The sequence below is a fragment of the Hylobates moloch genome, unplaced genomic scaffold (genome assembly GCF_009828535.3).
Source record: "Hylobates moloch isolate HMO894 unplaced genomic scaffold, HMol_V3 SCAFFOLD_6, whole genome shotgun sequence".
Classification (NCBI taxonomy): Eukaryota; Metazoa; Chordata; class Mammalia; order Primates; family Hylobatidae; genus Hylobates; species Hylobates moloch.
Window position 1 is genome coordinate 144,719,041 of NW_026652281.1, and position 22,825 is coordinate 144,741,865.

The 22,825-nt window shown below is 38.1% G+C and overlaps 1 protein-coding gene across 5 annotated transcripts in view; it reads left to right on the forward strand.

Annotated features, from left to right (window-relative positions):
• Nucleotides 1-22,825, forward strand: part of TENM2 (teneurin transmembrane protein 2) — a 1,386,931-nt gene that overhangs the window by 741,698 nt on the left and 622,408 nt on the right. The window lies entirely within an intron of this gene.

Here is a 22,825-nt window from a genome sequence, read left to right on the forward strand (position 1 = left end):
GTGCATTAGAATCAGATCCTCTGGGGGCTTCTTCCTGGACCTACTTCCATATACACTTATTCATTTTGTCTTCACCGGACATGTTAAACTTCCAAAGTGATTCTAATGTGCAGACATGGCGAACATCATTCGCTTAGCTGCATGTCAGAGCTCACTCGATGTCTGTGAATAGTGAAAGCTACTTATTCTACTTATAAGTTCATTAAGTCGGTGTATAACTATAGCAAAGCAGAATAGTTGTCCCAGCCACCCGTGTTTGGGGAGATGAAGCTGGGAGGCCATCAACCTTCTTTGCAATAAATTTCCTCATGTTTTGTCAAGCAACCTGTTTTTTGTATTCTCAGCTAGAGGCTTTCCTTCTCTATCCCCCACCATCTGTCACTGATGTTCATTTGAGTACCATTTTACCTGTATAAAGGTGTCTATTTTCTCTACTCCCTCTCCCCACAAAAAGACTTTCTATACTAGGAGTCCTAAAAATTTACCTAGTTAGGGGGTTTAGGCAGTTCAGGTAAATGAGTGAAGAAGACAGGTCTTTGAGTAGTGAGCACCCCCTTTTAGAAAGACAATTGGGGTGGTTGTCACTGAGGCAAACTGGGGAGTGTATATTTCATTTCTAGGAGCACTCACTACTCAAATCCCATGACATAGCCACGTGGAAACACTGCCCAGTGTTCTAGATCTTCCAGTTTTTCTGGAGACTACAGAAATATAATTTTCCATTTCTTTTGCTTGGTTTTTGTTTTGGTTTTCTATTGTGAACTGGCTTGGAAGATAGTTCCATTTGTTTTCTCGTCACTGTATAGGTCAATATTGTGTCGCCAGTAACAATGTGAAAGGACATATATAACTGAAAGGAGGTAGCAGCTTTATTCTGCTACCTTTTCACATTTTTAAATAAAGAGTTGATCTTTCTTTACTAACTACCCAGGTTCCAGTCTTTGTCAGAGATTGGCATTCTGACTTTAAACAAGGCATAAAATTTGGTGGACGCTGTTTCCTCATCTGTGAAATTGAACCTAGAGGAGGGCATTATGGAATTACAGGGCACATTAAAGGCATGGTCTCTGGAGTAAGACTGGTGTAGATGGGATCCTCTTGCTACTACTTACCAGCTCTGTTCTTTTAAGAAAGTTATTTAGCATCCCCTACATTCCCTCATCTGTAAAATGGAGACCTGAGACATTGACTCTCACAGTTGTCTTGAGGATTAAAATAAATTGTGCATTAAAGTGTTTAGACCAAGTAAAGCACTGGCCCTCCTGCTAATAAAAGATATACTTAATGCATGCAGTGTTTTTAATAGACTACAGTCAGGCAAACCATTGCCTATGACTTTGTCCTGTTGCTCCTGTTAGCCTTAAGCATGGGGTAAACCTGCTCACTCTGACTTTGCTACTTCTTTCATTGGCATTTCAAGACCTCTTTCTGTTCCTCCTCCTTTTAAAAAAATTAATAGGACTGATAGCTTCATGGTAGGTGGACAAAAATTCAAGTTGCATAACTCTTTTCTACTACCAGTAATGTGGTCCATACTGATCTGGAGGTTATGCTGTAGAACCAGAGAAAATCTCTTTGGGATGATTAGAAGCAAAGTGTGATTAATAATGAATATATGTATGTATTTTAAGAGTAGGGTTGTGTTAAATGTGAAGAGTCAATAAATGCCTGTTAACCTTCTCAGAGGTCAATAGTCGGCCGTGTGGTTAGTTATGCAGGGCAGCCTGAGCATCTGCAGTCTAATTCAGACCTGCCCTTAGATCTGACAATGGTATATGCAATTAGGAAAATGTCTCCCTAATAATGGTAATCGGTGTAAACCAAGAGGACAGGGCACAGCTGCGGGGAGCACTTGGAGGGGGAAATCAGAACAATTCATACATTCCCAAGAAGCAAGCCTCAAGCTATCCGTTTTCAGTAGAAGTCTGCAGTACCTTTCAATTTGCTCTTGATCACAATTTACTGAAAAGCATTTTAAAAATAAGTGCATGACTCTTAAATCAAAGACTGTTCATAGCTCCTTTTTTTTTTTTTTAACTTGTGAATAGGTTGGGATTATATGTCTTCCTTTTTAATAAGGCTATTGTGGATTTAAATATCTAACTTAAACCCTGTTGGCTAAAACTTTGCTTTTCGGCTGTTTTTTTTTTTTTTTTTTTTCAAGAACTGAGCTCAAAATGTGCTATAGAAAAGCTGTCTTTTGAGAACATATATCAATTCAGCTTTGCCTCACTTGAAATGTTGATGTTTGTAAATGACAGAGCTCCCACTCCAGACTTATAGTCCTCTCCTCTGTCAGTGCTCCAGAGAAGCAGTCTTGGGAGGAGAAATGTTTTGACTCATCTTTGATTTTGAAAGAGATTTAGAGCTCTGGTCTCCTTTCATGTCTCAGGTTATTTTTTGGTCTTCCCCATCCCCGATTTTCCCAAACCCCTAAATAACAAACCCAGTTCCTTGGTTTCTCTCCTTTAAAAAGATGTTTCAGTTCACAACCAGCTCTGAATAATTAATGATGGTAATGATGTGAGAATATTTTGCATTTGTGGCTGCTTTAGATTTTCAAGTCCCTTTTACATCCATTTTCTTGCAGATCCCAATATCAACACTAAGAAGGAGAGAGACAGGATGGAAAATACTTTGAACATTTATTTATCCTTTGATTTACTCATCCATTCAACAAATATTTAGTAAGTGATGATGCGGGCCAGATATTACACTGGGAGCAAAGTCTACAACATGAAAAAGAAAGACAAGGTCTCCATGCATTTTGTTGGAAGGACCAGGCATTAATTACATAAATGAATGAATAAGATCATTTCAGATAATGATACTTGCTGTGAAGAACATAAAACAGGATAATGTCTTTGGAGAGAATCTACTGTCGTTGCTTTAGATAGAGTTGTCAGAGAAAGATGTCCAGGGGTAGGGACATTTGAGCTGAAATCTAAATGACCTTACAGAGGCCATAGTGTGGTCTGGGGAGAGCCTGTCAAATTCAAAGACACTAAGATGAGAAGACCGTGGAGAGGGAAGAATGGCAGGATCCAGGGAAAGGTAGGAAGGGGCCAGGTCATTTAGGACCTTCTATGCTGTGGTAAAGATAATTCAGAACCATTACTTCACTGCCTGCAATATTTCTAAGGGGATAAGAACTTCCCCCTGATTGGGTGTAGGAATGGAGAAAGGTCATATAGACACAAGTAGACTCATGCAACTATCACTGCACTGTGAGCTCAGCAAGACACTACCTCAATCATTATCACATCCCTGAACCCCTAGGATACCTAAGGTAGGTAAGCAATTGACAAGTATATTGGATAAACTGAGCTGGGTTGTATCAAAGTGTGGTCATGGCCCACCTGCATCAAAGTCATTTAGGGACGATTATTTAAAATGGAGATTCCAAGGCTTCACTTGCAGGCTTATGAATTTGGAATTTCTGAGAGTAGAGTTGTTAACATACATTTTCAACAAATTCTAAGGCACAGGAAATTTGAGACTTGGCCTCATTTTTGCTTCTCACAAGAAGTTCGTACTACATTATAAAAATCTTAAAGGCAAACATGTTTAGGCTAATATGTGTGTATATTCATGAGAGACTCCTGCTGACAGCTGCATGTGTTTACACTATTTTATATACTGGATCTTAATAAGATTACGTAAGTGTTTCAATTTTTTACATACTTGCAATTTATCTTTATTAATGCAAGCAAAATGAGTGAAATTGGGAAATTAATTATATTTTGACTTTTGTTCTATTTGGTTTATTTGATTTTATTATCAAAAAGTAAACAGCAGCTTGGCTGAGGGAGACATGATGAGAAGCACCCCTCTGGGCTATTCATACCATCAAACCTCTGAAATCCAAGAGCTGAGGACTGAAAATTTTGCATAAAAGCGTAGCAATATAAAGCATGCCATGCTTTAAAAGCTCATGTTGCCTGCATAAACCAACTTTTATTTTAAAAGAAGAAGCCTCAGATAAAACAATGAATTGAGATTCAGGGTAAACTACTTCTGGCCAAGTTCTTTGCAAATACTGGCAAAGGTATAGATTCCTCACTCACTCATTCACGTTTTAGAAAGAAGAAGGAATATATAGAATATTAAATGGGCCTTGGGACCCATCCTTAGACCCACCATTATTTCTTCCACAATATAGAGCAGAGGAAAAGAATCAGCATTAAGCCATTCCACAAGGTTCAGGGGTGAGTATTATTCCAGCTCCAGGTACATTGCGTTTTTGAAAATCCCTCATACACTGTAGACATGACAATTGCTTTAAGTAGCATTTCCAGGGATGAAAATGACAAACACTCATCCAGAAAGAGCGATGAGGCTTGAGAGCTATTTTGCTGTATGCATATTCGAATTCAAACATCCAAAGAGGAGACCAGGAGGGTGGAGATTCCTTCATCTCACCTTTGGAGTTTTTGTTTTGTTTGCCTCTTTCTGATAATTCCTTCTTCCACGGTCTTGTCAAAGCTGCATTGCGTTATTATCAGTTTGTTCTTGCTGCTGCTTGACCTGTTTCCTAACAAAATATAGTTGTTTGTACTTGTGGCAGGGAAAAGAGAAAAGGCACTTTTGTTGTTTTAAGCATTTCTTTAAAACACCTCTTAAAATCTTGTTCCCCTACCCCCAAATAAAATGTTGCCGTAAGACATTGTATAAGATAGCAAAAGAGTGATATTTGCTTTTTAGGCTCTTAGCTCAAGAAATAGGGCTGCTATTTTTTGTTTCAAGGCCAACTGCTTTGAATGTAGATCATTGAATAAGTCCCCTGTAGATCATTGAATAAGTCCCCCTCCTCTGAAAAAAAAAAAGGGAGACTGCATTTGTTTTATTTTCTAATACTAGGTTCTATCTATTATTATTTCTGTGGTCCTGTTCTGTTCAGTAACATGATTTTGACATAAAATTACCAGGGAAGACTGAATTCTCTTTTCCCAGTTTGTTGGATTTCTCTTTATTATTTCAAAAGACACATAATAAGTGTTTTACCTTCTTTCAGATTCTCCACTCCCAGTCGATTTATCCAGTGCAATTTCACTTTCTTTTTTAAGCTTACCACCAAACCAGTCCTTCTTACAATCTTGCTGTCTGAATGCTACATCGCAGCCAACAGGATTTTGTTTAGCCTGCACAGTGATTTTTTTATTACTGAATTTGAATGGCTTTAGATGAGCGAGCTCCCCACTATGCACAACTACCTCACACCTGGCTGCTTCACATTGTCCTTGGAAGGAATCCTGGCAGTGAGAAGGAATCTAGCAAGAACAACTCTTGTATTGATCTTTTTTTTTTGTTCTGCGTGCACAACTGCAAAAGAGAGTGTGTGGAATACTAGTGGAGATGCTGATTGTTTTGGTTTTGTTTCCTTTTTAAATTTTTTTCCCATTATAGTAAAATGAAATCTATCTCTTTTGGGAGATTTGAATAATGTATTTAAAAGTTAGGTGTTTTTCCATGATAAGATACCATCTCACACCAGTCAGAATGGCTATTATTAAAAAGTCAAAAAATACCAGATGATGATGGGGCTGTGGAGAAAAGGGAACTCTTATACACCGTTGGTGAGAATGTAAATTAGTTTATCCACTGTGGAAAGCAATTTGGGGATTTCTCAAAGAACTAAAAATAGAACTACTATTTGACCCACCTATAAACATTACTAAGTTTATACCCATAGGAAAATAAATCATTCTACCAATAAGAATACCTGCACTCATATATTTATTGCAGTAATACTCACAATAGCAAAGACATGGAATCAGCCTAGGTTCCCATCAATGGTGGATTGGATAAAGAAACTGTGGAACATATACACCATGGAATACTACACAGCCATGAAAAAGAACAAAATTATGTCTTTTGCAACAACATGGATGCAGCTGCAGACCACTATTCTAAGCGAACTAATGCAGAAATAGAAAACCAAATATTGCATGTTCTTATTGATAATTGAGAGCTAAACAATGGGTACTCATGGACATAAAGATGAGAACAGTAGACACTTAGGGCTACAAGAGTGGGGAGGGAGGGAGGGAGGAAGCCTTGAAAAACTACCTATTGGATATTATGCTCACTACATGAGTGACCCGTTCCATTATACCCCATATCTCAGCATCACACAGTATACCCTTAAAACAAACCTGCACACATACCTGAATCAAAAATAAAAGTTGAAAAGAAAGTTAGGTGGTTTTCATGTTTTATTTGCCAATATTTACCATCTAACTTATGTACTACATCTTATCCTCCCAAAGACAAAAATCCTGACATATAACAACTTACTCATCCACTTAAAAGCTGTGTTCTGAGCTCTTGATATTTTGGCTCTGCCAGTTATGACTTCAGGATTCAAGAACTTTTCCTTAACAAGAACTTATTGTGTTCTTTTAACTTAAGGCTTCATAACAAGAAGAGTTGTTGGGAATGAAAAAATATAATCTATAGTATGTTTACCAAACACTTAGGTGAAGTGTTTATCTGTAGATACATAATATAGAGAGCTATAAACAAGGTACTAGTTGCATTGATACCCATTCTGTTTCATCAAGAAATTATTCACCCTCTTAACTAAGTCCACATCCTCTTCTTTAATCACCTAGTTCTGAGTTATTGGCTGATTTTCAGTATTCCATTCCTTGAGGCCTCATTTAGCAAATCACTTCCTTAAATCATGGCTGTTTTACCCCCAAGCAGAGAGCTGTCACTTCACCTTTTCACAGGGAGACATGTTTAGACTTTGAGAGCTCATCATCATCAGATATATTCTCATCGTAGCAACTCCTCTTCTGAATTTGCTCTTTGAACAATGTTTGCAAAGCTAGACTAAGATGATTTTTTGCATACTGCCTACAACAGCTATCTGTTGTTACCAATATGTTTAATTTTATGTGTGATGGTGTGGCATTGTAAAATATAAGACCATTCCCTGGCTACAGTCTCTCCCCTACTATTCAGATTTTTTTTCAGTTCATGTTTACCTTAATTATTTTATTATCACATACCACCTCACTGAAGCCATCCAAAATATTATTAATAAACCATTACTTATCAAGATTTTTAGGGACTTTGCTTAAAACAATGCTTATAAATTATGAAATATTTGCTGATGTGTATGTGTGATCATTTTTTATATGTCTATGTATCCCAGATAAGGAATAAACAAAGGTAGAGGTAAAAACCACTGTAAGTTAGATAAGGAAAGTCTGCTCAGATGTATCAGTTATCTGTTGTTCTGTAACAAATTACGCCAAAACTTCATGGTTTAAAACAATAAACATTTAATAATTCTGACAGTCTTGTGGGTCAGAAATTTGGGAGTGGATTAATGGGGCAGTTCTGGCTCAGGGCCTTTCATGAGGTGGCAGTCAAGACATCTGCCCCAGCTGAGGTCATCTGAAGGCTTGACTGTGGCAGGAGAATCATTTTTCTGGATAGCTTAATTAAAATGACTGGCAAGTTGATGTTGGCTGTTGGCAGGAAGCTTAAGTTTTTCCCTGCTGGAGTTCCTCCATGGGTTGTTTGAATGTCCTTATGACATAGCTTGCATCCACCAAAGCAGCGGAGTCAAGATAAGAGAAGAAGACATCTCTTCTATGACCCAGCCTTGGGACCCATCCTTAGACCCAACACTATTTCTTGCACATTCTGCTCTTTAAAAGTGATTCACTAAGCCCAGCCCACATTAAAGGAGAGAAAGATTAGGCTCTGCCTTTGGAAGGAGGAAGTGTCAAAGAATTTGTGAGCATATTTAAAAACTACTACACCATATTTCTGTAATGTCTAAGTTTTATGATATCCATATATTCCACAAATTGAGGTGGATTGTCAATGTTTGTCTTTACCATTCTCAAAGTGTGATGAGAAGGCCACCGAGAGAGGCAAGGTTCTTCAGGTACATAGAATGGTCTCAGGTTGGACAATATTATCTGGATTTTCATGCTGTGTGTTTCTGTCCTACCTTCCCAAATTGGCTGATATATTTAATAGAATGAAAACCATTGATTGATTGGTGTCATACATAAAACAATTCCAGTCTTCCTTATTCATCTGGGTAAGTGGTCATTTTTAAAAAGAAAACAGAAACATGACTAGGTCAGTAGCTTATAAACATGAATTTTGCATATGACTCACCTGAAGCTTTTTTAAAAACAAATGTTTCTGGGCACTAGCCCAGATGTACTAAATCATGAGTACTAGGGAATGGATCCCGGGGAATTGTGTTCTTTTTTAAGCTCGGGGTGATTCTGATATAGCCAGTTAAAAAAGTTGGAACAACTGCTATACACAACGATATCTAAAAAGCACTTGAAAAGGACAACACCAAGCAAAAGGGAAATCATTGGCACTCTCATGATAATGAACCTTATTTTGCTTTCAGAAAAGGCTGGGTCTGGGTTTCTAGGCACTTTCCCACACCAGCCCCGACTAACAAGGACAGTCTGGTTCTGTAGCTGCATCCCCAAAGGCAGTAACACTGGGGGCCGCCACAGTGGCAAGGTCACTGGCCCAGAAATGCATTTGTTCAAGCTTTCCAAAGACAATGACTCTCTTCCTGATTAGAGTTGTCCTCCCTTTTACCCAGAGGCTTTCCATGCAACCAAGGGAGCATAACAATGACATGAGGGCTTGGAAAGGAAATGTCTTCATTGATTTTTATTTCATGAATTGGAGCCTCTATAAAAATGGCAAAGACGTGTTTTACAGTGTCAATTTGTGGAATGGAGGGGAGGACTGTTAAAACCCATCCATTTTCCAAAAGTTTAAACCACTCTAATGAATTAATCCATAGATAATGGATTGAATTCAGTGCAATTACCCTAGTAAGTAAGGCTTGTTAAAAAGAGATAAGGCAACACACTAAAGAAAACAGCAATTTCAGCTATTAACTGGATTTCATCTGGGCTCTGATAATTCAGTATATGAGTTCCCTTTGAAAAGAGAGAATGTGAGGTCCTATTATCAATGTAGCTACCAGATACTGGAGTTCACCTGTTGATATTAAACTGCAGAAAAAGATGATAAGATGATAATTCTGACAACCATTTTCCCAATAACCTCAAGATATCTAGGATGTATATTTGATACACCCCAGTAAATCTTTGTAAATACAAGGCTTTGATTCCTTAAGACAGGAAGCTCATTTTTGTTTTGACTCTACTTCTTTTTTTTTTTTGAAACGGGGTCTCACTCTCTCACCCAGGCTGGAGTGCAGTGGTGCAATCTCGGCTCACTGCAACCTCCACCTCCCAGGTTCAAGTGATTCTCCTGCCTCAGTCTCCCAAGTAGCTGGGACTATAGGTGCCCACCACCACGCCAGGCTAATTTTTGTATTTTAGTAGAGACAGGGTTTCATCATGTTGGCCAGGCTGGTCTCGAACTCCTGGCCTCCCGTCATCCACCTGCCTCAGCCTCCCAATGTTGGGATTACAGGCGTGAGCCACCATGCCCGGCCCAATCTACTTCTTATTAACTTAAATTATCCTAGTTACATACAGAGAGATCCACATTATTTTGAATAAACTGCTAAAAGGAAAGCCTCAATGGATATTACATAAAGTAAGGATGATCACAACTATATTTTGTGTTTGTAAAGAACTTTATAGTAGAACAGCAGTGTCTTTCCAGATTATGCTTCACATAGCAAATCTCTGTGTCCAGGCATCAGAAGGAGTTTAACACCAAGCCCTAGTCCTCAGAAGGTTGCTGTCACCAACTTGGAACCCGAGTTCTAAGAGCACATGTGCATTTATCTTCCATCTCTTACTCCTGGCACTGTACTCAGGTCTTCAGCCGTCTTCTGTCGTTGTTGTTTTTTTCTTCCTAAAGCTGGTCAGTGAGTTCTCTGTCTTGCATGTTTCTGTTATATGGATCATTCCAAAGACATTGTGGTCATATTCTCCCTGCCCTATTCAAAAATCTCCAGTTGTTTCAGTTCCTTACAGGTGTGACCCAAAGGCCACAGCTTAATGTTGAAGGTCTCTGTTGTCTAGTTTTCCTCACATTTTCAGCATTGGGTTCCATTCTCTTCCCTCGTGGTATTATGCTTTGTATGTTGACTCCTCCTTCTTCATGATCAGGGATTTCTCTTACTGTGATAGTGTTCTACCTCCTAAAACTATATTATAGGCCCCTGTCAGTACCTCTTCCTTTCTCTCCTGTCATAGCCACTGATCCCCTCCACCTCTGAGTTCCTATGGCAGTGGAAATCAGGATGACACAGTACAAGGTGGTATAGAGAATGTGGGACTTAGGATGAGCTAGCTGGCCTGATCCAAATCCTGCCTGTAATACTTGATAATTTTATACTTTTGGACAAATAACCTCTCTGTCTTCAGTTTCATTTGTAAGCAGAAGGTAATACCTGCCTTTTAAGAACACCATGCAGTTGAGGATAAAGACTTTAGCACACTGCTACTATTGCTAATATTCTGCAGTTGACCATTCATTCTTACTTTCTTTATTACTCATTGACTTGTTAGCTGTGTATTGCTTGCATTGTTTTCCGAATACATTGGCAACCACCTAAAAGAAGCTTGTCCCTTTGGCCACAGTCAAATCTGGAATAGAGCCTTACATAAATTAATGATAATTATCATAATTTATTAAGTGCTTACTGTAAGTCAAGTGCTCAGCTATATTAACCCCCATACAATCTTTGAAGTGAATTCTGTTATCATCACCATTTTCCACATTAGAAAAGTTGGGCTTAGAAGTCCAACGTTTCATAGCATGTGTGGTAGAACAAGACGTTGAACCAGGTCAAAAGGTTTAATGTTAACATTTTGACTTCTAGAAGAAAAAGAAAGACCTAGGTTTAAATCCTGGTTTACCACTTTCTAGATCTGTGACATTAGGTGAATTTCTTAATGTCTACATGCCTCGGTTTTCTTTTCTTTTTTTTTTTTTTTGAGACGGAGTCTGGCTCTGTCACCCAGGCTGGAGTGCAGTGGCGCAATCTCGGCTCACTGCAAGCGCCGCCTCCCGGGGTCACTCCATTCTCCTGCCTCGGCCTCCCGAGTAGCTGGGACTACAGGCGCCCGCCACCATGCCTGGCTAATTTTTTGTATTTTTAGTAGAGACGGGGTTTCACCGTGGTCTCCATCTCCTGACCTCGTGATCCGCCTGCCTCGGCCTCCCAAAGTGCTGGGATTACAAGCGTGAGCCACCGCGCCCGGCCGCCTCGGTTTTCTTATCTCTAAAATGAGGCTATTAATAGTGCTTACTTCCTAGGGTTTTTCTGAAGATTAAATGAGATAATCCATGATAAACTACCTGGCATATTTGAAAGGCTCTGTAAATGCTATTCATTAATATTTATTTATTATGTCTATAAAACTTGTACACTTAAATCTCGTGCACAATGCCATGTTGGTACATATTTTCCAATTGATTATTTTTATATCACTGTCTCTCTGGACCAAAATAGTTGAAATAATTCATAGAAAATCCAGGACTGAGCAGGTACATGAATTGACTTCACACTAGAACATAAAGCAAGATAGTGTTTGCAAACTCTGAACACTTTCAAGGCTTACTGATGGAGTGATAATAACATTCCATACTCACCTTGTAGTGTCCAGTAAATACATATGTTTGCTTTTCTCAGTGTTTTAGAGAGAGTCAACTACATTAAAGCAATACACCTCCCTGGGATTTGGGAAAATTATTGCACTTCTTGTGCCTTATGACACCACCCGGAGTGTGTTATAATCACCCAGAAAGGCACTGCTTGTTGTATCTTGTTGTGTGATTCAGTATCTAGTAGAAAGAAGGAGAAGGAGGAGGAGGAGCGGGGAGAGAAGCAGGAGAAGAAGGAGGAGGAGGAGAAAGAGGAAGAGGGGAAATGGAACAATGCTGGGGGAAATCGAAGTACAGCAATCCTCCCTTACCCTCAGGAAATACGTTTCAAGACTTCCAGTGGGTGCAGGAAATGGACAGTACCAAACCCTGTATGTACAATGCACATATTTGTTTTTTCTTCTTCATAATTTTATGGATAGAAGATTTATTCTTACTTTATGTGTTAGCAGCCTCAGCATCCTTTTTTTTTTTTTTTCGTTATTAAGTGGAGAACTTTTACTTTTTTACTTAAAAGAAACACTTTACAGCTTCTTTTGACTTACCCGAATTATCAGCATCACAACTCTTGTGCTTTGGGGCCATTATTAGGTAGAATAGGGTTACCTGAGCACAAGCACTGTGACACCCTACAGTGGATCCGGTAACTGAGATGATGGGTGGAGAGCATCAGCAGCTTGGATATGCTGGATGAAGAGATGACCCACCTCCGCAGTGGATGATGCAGGACAGCATGGGATTTTATCACAGTATTCATAATGTTACACAATTTAAAGCTTATAAATTGCTTATTTTTTGGAATTTTTCATTTAGTATTTTCAGACCACAATTGAGCACAGGTAACTGAAACTGCACGAAGTGAAATTGCTGCAAATAAGTGGGGAGTTATATACGCTCCTTTGAGTGATTTTGAGGGTCAGGGCAATAGATGGTGATTTTTATGACTGTTGATCTCAAAAAAGTCTCCAGTGGAATTCCCATATTTCTCAACGCATTTATTCTTTAAAATGCAATAACCATTTATAATATATTTAAAGCCAAACTGGAACAGTACTCTAGGAATATAACATCTAAGAGTGTCACTACTCAGAAGGGAAATTAACACAGCAGAGATACATGGAGCTATATCTGTGCATAGCTTTTCTCTCCTGGGAAAGCCCCAGAGTGGGAAATTGTCACCTGAGGCAAAATTATACAGAAGATTGATTTATTTTCAGTCCACCTAGGAAAGTGCTCCCTAGTGTCCTCATGTACCCAACCGGGTTTTGGACCACTGGCAGAGATTGTTCCTCTACTGTAGGATATATGGTTGTTATATATATCCATTCATTCAGCAGTTATACATTGAGTGTCTACCATGTACTATACGCTTGTGCCTTTGGGCCTGCCACAGTTGAATCTGGAATCGAACTCTTGGCAGTTTAAGATTTAAGATAGATGAGATCCCTGCCCTCTTGTTGCTTGCATTACAGTTGAGAAAAAAAGTCAGTAAGCTTGGTGATAAGTAAACACAATTACTTCAACTAGTGATTTGAGCTGTAATAAAAAGATAACGAAATAATAAAACGAAGAGAGGCAGGCAAATGGGGCTATTTCACGGAAGTTGGTCTGGGTACAGCACACTCACTGAGAGTGTGACATTCGAGCCGAGGCTTGAACTTGGTGCCAGCCATATAAAGACCTGGAGTGTTCTAGGCAGAGAAAATAGCTACAATGAAGGTCTTAGTATAGAACCTGTTGGGTGTGTCCAGAGATAGAAGTTGGATGCGGCTGAAGCATAGGGAGTAAGGAGCAGTGGGTAGAGTAGCTGGTGCAGGCAGGGGCCAGCTTATGTAAGTCGTGCAGGCCTTAGCATGGAATGTGAGCGAACTCATGACTGCTCCTCCAATGTGGGGAGTTTTTAAAAGCACAGAAATGAGCTGACTTTCACTGAGCATGTACCATATTCCTACTACTGTTCCACACAAGACTCACCTCACCTCATCTAAGCATGCTCTCCCTAGACCTCACCCCCTTGGGCTTTGCCTGTTCTATTTATTTTGCAAATGTTGCTTTAAACTTCACTTCCTTAGAAAAGCCCTCCCTGACCCCTCTACTCCCCACCCTCAGGCAAGGCTAGGACACCTGCCACACACTCTCATAAATACTTTACCCTTTTTAATCATAGCCCAGATTGTGGATTATGATTATGTCTTTGATTATTTATTTCCCCTCTCTCGATTGTGAGCACTGTGAGGTCAGGAATTGGGTCAGTTTTGGTCACTGTTGTTCTCTCAGCCCCTGCCAGGATGCCTGGCACCTAGAACCTAGTCAACAAATACCGGACTTCTTGATCCTGGTGGTGTGTTCACTGCCCCAAGGAAGTGAATATCAGTGGGTCTGATTCTGCCATCTCACATCTGCAGCAATCCTGTGGGGGTTTTAAACAGTCCCTGTAGATGTTGCTTTTTACCCAGCCTCTCAGCAACCCAGTAGGGCCCACCTGAGAGGGCCGTAGAGGCTTCCTGTTGAGTTGGGCTTGACATGGAAAGTCTGCCGCATAAGCATTACAAGTTCCCTGGGCCATGATAGTGTCTATGGAGCAAAGCATCTTGGATCCAAATATATCAGGTTACTCCTCAAGAAAAAGGAATTTCTTAGAGAAAATACACGCTTTGGGAATAAATCAGTCTATTACAAAATATGTGAATACATATAAATATAATAAAATGCCAAAGTGACACTGGAAAAATCAATAATTCTACTCGGCACTACATATTAAATCAGCTCTTTAATACATATTTCTAAGGCAGCCATTGCCGCCATATTTAAATCTACCCAGTTGAGAGACATAAGTCAATTGTGAATCCCACAGCGATTAAGCTTTTTACCCATTAATTTCAAAGCAGTTTGTTTATTTTGTTGCTTTACTTTGGACTTCATTCGGACCATACCAGTATAGGTGACTGGTATATACACTAGGCAAATTTGCACACACACACCATGCACATACATGGAACACATGTGTGTGTGTGAGGTAACTTTAGTACCCAGCACAGTATCTGGCACAAAGTAGGCACTATCTAGCTATTTTTTATTCAACATATCTTAAAAAAAAAATACTCCATGAAAGGAAATGCCCTGCTCTTGATCACGCTGACAAAAATAACAAACAAACAAACGTAAGTTTAGATGACTTGGCAAACGTATTTTATTGCTTTAAAGTGTGATTTCTCTGTCATGATTTCATATCATTTTCTGAAGTAAAATGAACAGAGTTGATATACTATGAGTAAGGAGTAGCAGAGGGAGAAATTGAGAACACTTGCAAGACTTCTAGATTTTGTACTAAAAAACATCAGTGAAAGAGCAAATCTATGAGAAAGTTTAATTTTGGATATTTTGAGTTTGAAGTATTGGTGATATATCTATATGGAGATGTCTGGGAGGCAGTGGCTTAAGTTAGAAGATAGAGTTAAATATTTGAGATCCAGGAGTGGGTAGTAAATACAGCCACAGCGAAGCTAACAATGCAGAACCTGAGGAGGTTCGCTAAGTAATTTGGAGGCATATAGATTTATCAGACATGGCCCCTCTGTTCAAGGAGTTTACATTCCTTTCAGGTTGACAAGATATACTTGTCAACACTTGCAAGTTCAAAGTTTTGAGAAGAATAAATGATTAAGGTTAGAATAGTTGCCACAAGCTTCCAGAAAAAAAAAAAATTAAGACTTGAATTAGCCCTTGAAAACGGAGTGGAATTTGGAGAGGAAAATTTTTAGAAGACATTCAGGGATAATTGGAGCAAATCAGTCAAAATATTCTTGAAAACACATGGCAAATGCTGGATTTAATCCAAGCTAATTTTACTTCATAATATCAGGTAGAGTTTCATTTAAAGCTCTCCAAGTGTTAGCTTAAGGGATCTTTCTAAAGCAGAACTGAATTGGCGGAAGCAATCAACCTAACAGATTAGTTGTACCCCTCTTTTCCCTTCCTCCCTTTCTCCCTCTTTTCTTTTTTTCCTTCCATCTTTATAATAATATTGGCTAATCACCTTATGTGACCCAGGCACTATACCCTCCTATATAGGTGCAATTCTACAAAAGAAATTAATCAATAGAAAACTGTGCCTGGAAATATACCTTAAAGAATGTAGCAGATTACTTTGCAGTCCCTATGTGAGGGGCAGTATTTTTTATTATCAACAGCCATTTTGCTTTGGTTCACTGGTTCAAACCCAAGAGAGAAATTTCCTTCTGTTATCAGGAATGGTTGGGCGTTTCCTGAGCAACTGGTTTGTTTCTGTATTATGAATACCATGGGTGTTGTAACTGTGTGTGCTTCCTCTTGAAATTAGTTGTGGAAAACTTGGGCTTGGTAACAAATGTGCGGCTCAGATGTACTCAATCGTAAACTGCAGGGTTGGGACAAGGGATTCAAAAAATCTCAGCAAGTGATGCTCATGATTCAATGAACTTAAAAACCATGGCTTTTGTTTCTATTTTTAAGACACAGTTTTGTAATGACTGTTTGCCCAGTGACTGCATTCCAATATAGCCCCAGGAAGCATGTCCAGTTTACGATCACAAGCAAGGAATTCTTCTGATATTTGGCACAGAATTTGCAAGTAAGTTCAATTTTAAAATTCCATAAAGTTAGAGAAGAGTTCTAGAAAGTTAGGAATTCTCTATTTGTAGTTTTAGGGTGTGCTTAAAAGAATTGCAGTTATTTATGTTAGCATTTCTTATTATATCAGGCACAAAGAAGGTGCTCCATAAATATCTGAAGAATTTAACTGATTTTTTTTTTTTTTTTTTGAGAAAGAGACTCAGAAAAGTTAAATGACTCAATCAAGGTCATTCAATTACTTAGATGCAGAAACCACTGCTGGTGCTAGGACTCACATTTTTGATTCATAGTCCAATGTTCTCTCTGCAGTACCAGCTCCATAAAGAAAATTGATGCCTCTGTAAATAAAGCCTTTTTTTTTTTTAACCACGTACTTAAGCTTAAGCAATCCCACCTGAATCCCGTTAGTTCCCTAACTTACTCAGCCAGGGTGAAACTGTTAAACAAACCTTCAGTCTACCCAGAGCAGACATTCATTTGTCCTCAAAAACCTTTTCTTTACTTTTTTTATGGCTACAATCATAGAGATGAGTGGAATTGTAGAGGAAAGGTTTTAGAGGACATTCAGGGATAATTTCATGAAAATAAGTATTCATGAACATAACTAAAAATTTAAGCATTGAGTTTCAGTTGACGGGTCCATGGTTAAGTTTTTGGTAGATCAGAACGTTATGAGATCCTAGCATGTTGAAGTCTCAACTGGGTACCCCGACACGTTTAAATATTGACTTTGCCATTATCTAGAGCAGTGATTCTCAAATGTGGTGCAGGAAGGAGCTATTGAACTTTTCATTTATCACATCCTTGTAAAATGTTGTGTACTTTTAATAGCACATGCAATCATAGTATGTGTATATAATCTATATACAGAGATATATAATTAATAAGTATACACATAATGTGGGTTTGTGCCTTTAAAAATGGATATGAATACATATAAGTTTCAGACTACTGACAGAGTTTTGAAAGCTAATTTTTCTTTGTATCTACCTAAGACTACTGGAAGTAGCAAACCACATAGTTTGTTTTTTCCTTCTCTCCCTGTCTCTCTCCTGCCCTCCTTTCTTCTTTCTTTTCTTTCTTTTCTTTTTTTTCTTCCTGAGAATGTTTTCCAGCGATGTATCTGCATTTTCAATATAAACTCAGAAAGGTACCACTTACAAAGTTAAACCAATCACCAGTCACAATAGTAAGTAAGCATTTCAGCCAGTAGCCAAACTCAGTAGCTGTATTGCCACTTTGTCTCAAAATATTCTCTGAAATATCATCCTAATTTCCCTAAATACAAGGAATCTGGCTATGATCAATACAGCCCTTTCTTAAGATCACACACTTAACTTTATATACTTGGCAAGAAACACATAAGGAGTAAGTTTTTGTTGTTGTTCTTTTGTTTTTGTTTTTATTTGTTCATTGACCAGTTATTTTAATATGTTTCTAGCCTACTTAAAAATAAAAGTCAAAAAGTCTACTTAATCATTTTTAAAATGTTTAGTTCACCTTCTCACAAGAGGATTTTCACACATTTAAAAGCATTTTTTCTATAAAGAAATAATAAATCTTTTAGCTGATTATGGAACATTCTAAGTATATAATAATTAGATTTAAGAGGATTCTTTTGGAGATGCAATTTAAAAATTCTAAATGCATGATACACACTTCTGTGAAAAGCATAATAATCACCTATACAATTAGCTAAATGATTCTCTTAAGTTCAAGAATATAAATTGGTGAGTGGCTATCTGCATTAATCAGATAATTTCCATGTTTTACTTCGGGATGCAGACTTTTAAAAATATTGCTTTGAGAGTTTTATTTTAAATAATAACTCATTGAAATGGAAGTGGAAAAGTAGATTTAATCCATGCTTAATATTTGTCTGGTTTGTGAAGGATTTAGCACTGTTCCTCAGAGAACCATGGAGGAAAGGTAAAAAAGCCCATCTAGAAGCTTCTTGGATTAGTTTGCTCATTCATTTCATCCATTCATTTACTTAACATTTATTGAATGCTTATTTTGCACCACAGTCATGTATGTGAGCTGTAGACTCATGCATAACAGTTGTGATTGCTGACTTATAGGGTATCAACTTCAAATGATAGACTGACATTTGATTAGAATACCAATGATATCCTATTACATTTATTAATCATTACTTATAATTTGTTTTATAATAATTTTATTGCACATACTAATAAAATAACCACAACTTCTAGAGCTACGTTTGAGGCCCTATGCTAGTCCCTTTAGATTTTCTGTCATGCTTTTAAATACCCTGCAAGTTGGCATTTTGTCACAGTGTGAGAGCTAAGAAATGGGCTGGACTCAGAACCCAGAAAATGTGGCTCGGCTCTCTTAAAATCTGAGTTATCTGAATGACCTAGAACAAATTATTTGATCTTTCATTGCCTCTGTTGCTCATGCACAATATGGGGGAAACAAAATCATCTGTGATTTAAATAGGGCTACTGTAAATGTTAAATGAACTGATAATATGCAAAGAACTTAGAACAGCACTTGACACTAAGAACAATGGGTTTGCTATCACTATGATTGTTGCTGTTGCTATCTGTATTTTAATTGACAAGAAATAATATACCAGTATTAAAAAGAGAATTATTTACATACTAACTTTGCTTGGGATGAAGTAAAGCAAGCCTTTTTATAGAAAAAATATGATTTGGTTCTTAAAGGTTGGGTACGATTTCAATTCAAGTAAGAACATGCATTCCAGGGAGGAGGAATGAAATGGGTATAGGCATGGATATATGATAATGCAAAGTAAGTACAAAAAAATTAGAATTTAGACCATTTGACCCAGCAATCCCATTATTGGTATATACCCAAAGGATTATAAATTATTCTACTATAAAGACACATGCACGTATATGTTTATTGCAGCACAATGTACAATAGCAAAGACTTGCAACCAACCCAAATGCCCATCAATTATAGACTGGATAAAGAAAATGTGGCACATATACACCGTGGAATACTATGCAGCCATAAAAAGGATGAGTTCATGTCCTTTGCAGGGACATGGATGAAGCTGGAAACCATCAGCAAATTAACACAGGAACAGAAAACCAAACACCGCATGTTCTCACTCATAAGTGGGAGCTGAACAATGAGAACACATGGACACAGGGAGGAGAACAACACACACCGGGGCCTATTGGGGATGGGGGAAAAGGGGAGGGAAAGCAATAGGAAAAATACCTAATGCATGCAGAGCTTAAAACCTAGATGATGGTTTAATAGGTGCAGCAAACCACCATAGCACATGTATACCTACGTAACAAACCTGCATTTTCAGCACATGGATCCCAGAACTTAAAGTTAAAAAAAAAAAAAAAAAATTAGAATTTGGGAGTCTGGCATTTAGGGTATATGGCAATAAGAATACAAAGGCCAGATTATAAAGTACTATGCTTTGGACTATAAAGACAGAGCAAGGCAGGTGTGTGTGTGTGTGTGTGTAGGCATGCATACACAAGTGCACATGCATTCATTCACACTGGAAAATTCATTGACCAGGATAACAGTTTGACTCTCAGGTTATTATTTTCCGTATTTAATTGTCCTCATGTAATCTTAGCACTTATCAAAAACTGATCTGAAAGGAGCTTTAGGAACAAAGGATATCACCTAGGCACAAATAATCATTTCATTTATGTTAATAGCACCCCAAGTCAGGACAGCAGCTATCACTTAAATAGACCAAAAATTAGACTGAGATCAAAATTACTAGCCCAAGCACAGCATTAATTTTCTGATTGATGGTGAGTAGGAGAAAACTACTGGGCTGAGCTTCAGCTGTATTTCAGGGAAGCTGTACATTTCTTCTAATTTATAAAGTATAATAAATGAATTACCAAGAAGGATCAGTTGTCAGCTAGAAGACAGAGTGTGAAGGATGAAGCATTCCTGTATTCCCCTGATGTCAGTTGATCTATTAAATTAACAAGCATATAGATAGATTATTTAAAGATCAATTTAGCCACGAATTGCTTTCAAATGAATACATCAGGCATCAAGCCTTTTCTCTGAGATCATTTTGTAATTGGAATACATATTACACACAACTTCTCATCACAGGACTCAAGCAGTTTCAATCAGGAGGCTTTGCTCTTTCTGCAAAGTGTGTGAAAATCAAAAATGAGCAGATCCACTTCATTATGTATAATGAGGAGATCTGTAGTTACTCTAAGTAATCGCTGAAAAGAATTGCTAGAAAAATACTCCTTGCTCACATCACTGGCACTGGGCTAACACTTGTCTCTCAGAAAATCTTTTCAGCATGAAAGTTTTGGAATTAAGTTCCTAATAAACTTAGAAAGTCCAACAGCTGTGAGTAATTATGATACAAGCATATCAATCCATGTGCAAACAGATTTATTCGGTAAGCTTCAATCCTCTTGCTAACCCTTCACTGCAATAATTAAGCACGCTCTAATGAGTTTGTTAGTAATTTCCATATGATTTTCCTCCTAATTATTATTTGAGTTGCCCATGTTTATAATACTTAGTAATATCCTTAAAGTATCAATGGTGAAGACACAATTTTGGCTGGTATATTAATCTGTATTTCCTTATTCATATGCTAAATAAACCAGGAGAAAACATTCATTTAAAGGTCAAAATTTTTGGAATAGGATTTTACGTGTGTGTATGCTCATTTCTTATACACTTATTCAATACCCATGAAGCAAATGAGTCATCTTAGCCTAAATCAGGTCATGTCTTTCCCTGCTTAAAGAACTCCGAGTTCTTATCATGGCTTTCAAATACCATTCTGACTTTGTCTCTTACCACTTGCTACACAATTGGCTTCAGAATACTGACCATCTTCCTACTTCACAAAAAGGCCAAGTTGGTTTATACCACAGGGTCTTTGAACTTAGGACAGTTATGCCTGGAATATCCTTTTCCCATCATTTTATGTAGATGGCTCCCTTTTATCATCCAAAAGGGGTCCACTCAGGTATCACTTCATCAGGGAAAACCTTGACTTTTAGCTGCAATAGAGCTTTAGCAAGCCATTCTCTATCATCTCACCCAATCTTATTGTTTTAAAAAAAACTATCACACTTTTACATGAGCTAGTTGGTTTATTCACTCCTCTTTCTTAAGCCTGGACTCTAAGCTTCACCGTTTTTCCTGAAACAGTGCCTGGTACATGGTAAATTCTTAATGAATATTTTTACAATGAATGATTTGCTGAATGGATAGCTGGAGCAGGAAGGAATGTCAGCCATCTGATCTACTACTCAGATTATAGATGAGTAAACTGAAGTATATTTGCGTCTATGATTTGTCACCAAAATGACACAGCCTGATAGTGCAGTTCTAGGAAATTATGTCCGAAGCTTCCTGACTCCTGGTCCAATGCACCGGTCATCCTGCTGCCTGCCTTCACTTTTTTTCAATTTGTCTGGTTGTGGTTGTTGAGGTATATGTTTACACACGATATGTACTTGGGCACCATTTAAAGATTTTGAGAGTCAAAACCCTACCAACTTCAATTCTTTCTAGCTATATGGACAAGTCACTTAACCTCCCTGGACTTTGGTTATCTCATTTCTAATATGGATAGTAGTCATATACTAGCTGTGCCCCACCGGGCAAGTGATTGTGAGAACCAAGTAACAAAACAAATTGCAGATTTGCTTGGTATGGCTGGGCGCGGTGGTTCATGCCTGTAATCCCAGCACGTTGGGAGGCTGAGGCGGGTGGATCACCTGAGGTCAGGAGTTCAAGACCAGCCTGGCCAACATGGCAAAACCCTGCCTCTAACTAAAAATACAAAATTAGCTGGGTGTGGTGGCACATGCCTATAATCCCAGCTACTCGGGAGGCTGAGGCAGGAGAATTGCTTAAACCCATGACGTGGAGGTTGCAGTGAGCCGAGATCATACCATTGCCCTTCAGCCTGGGCAACGAGAGCCAAACTCTGTCTCAAAAAAAAAAAAAAAAAAAAAAAAAAAAAAAAAAAATTGGTAAACTGGAAAAATATACCTTGCAATGATAATAAGACCCAGATACCACTTAGTAACGCAGAAATTAATTCTTGTTACGTACACTTTTAAATAGATTCTGACACTGAAATTCCATAGATATCACGTAAGGCATTGTTACCTATAGAGAAATAGAAACAAAAATAGAAATAGAAGTATATATATATTTCTTTCTCTTAAGCTTAGTGGTTTTCAAAGAGCGGTCCTCACATCAGCATATCATCACCACCTGAAAACTTGTCAAAAATGCAAAAACCCTGACCGACCTCAGACCTACTGAAGTGGAAACCCTAGGATTCAGCTAAACAATCCGTGTTTTATCAAGCCCTCCAGGGAATTCTGATGCCCACTCAAGTTTGAGAAACTTTGCGTTATATGATTGAATAAGGCAAACAAAATAACTTTGTAATTAATGAAGCCTTACTGTGTCCATGCATATGTTTATAGAAGTTCATTGCAAAACCTAAAGGTTAATACTGCCTCAAAATCTAAAAAATTAAAATTGCATCAATACGTGTCGCCTACTTATTTTCATGGCAGAAGGCTCACAGAACCAAATAAACCATGAGGAATAGTTATCTATAATGAGATGGGAGACCAATAAT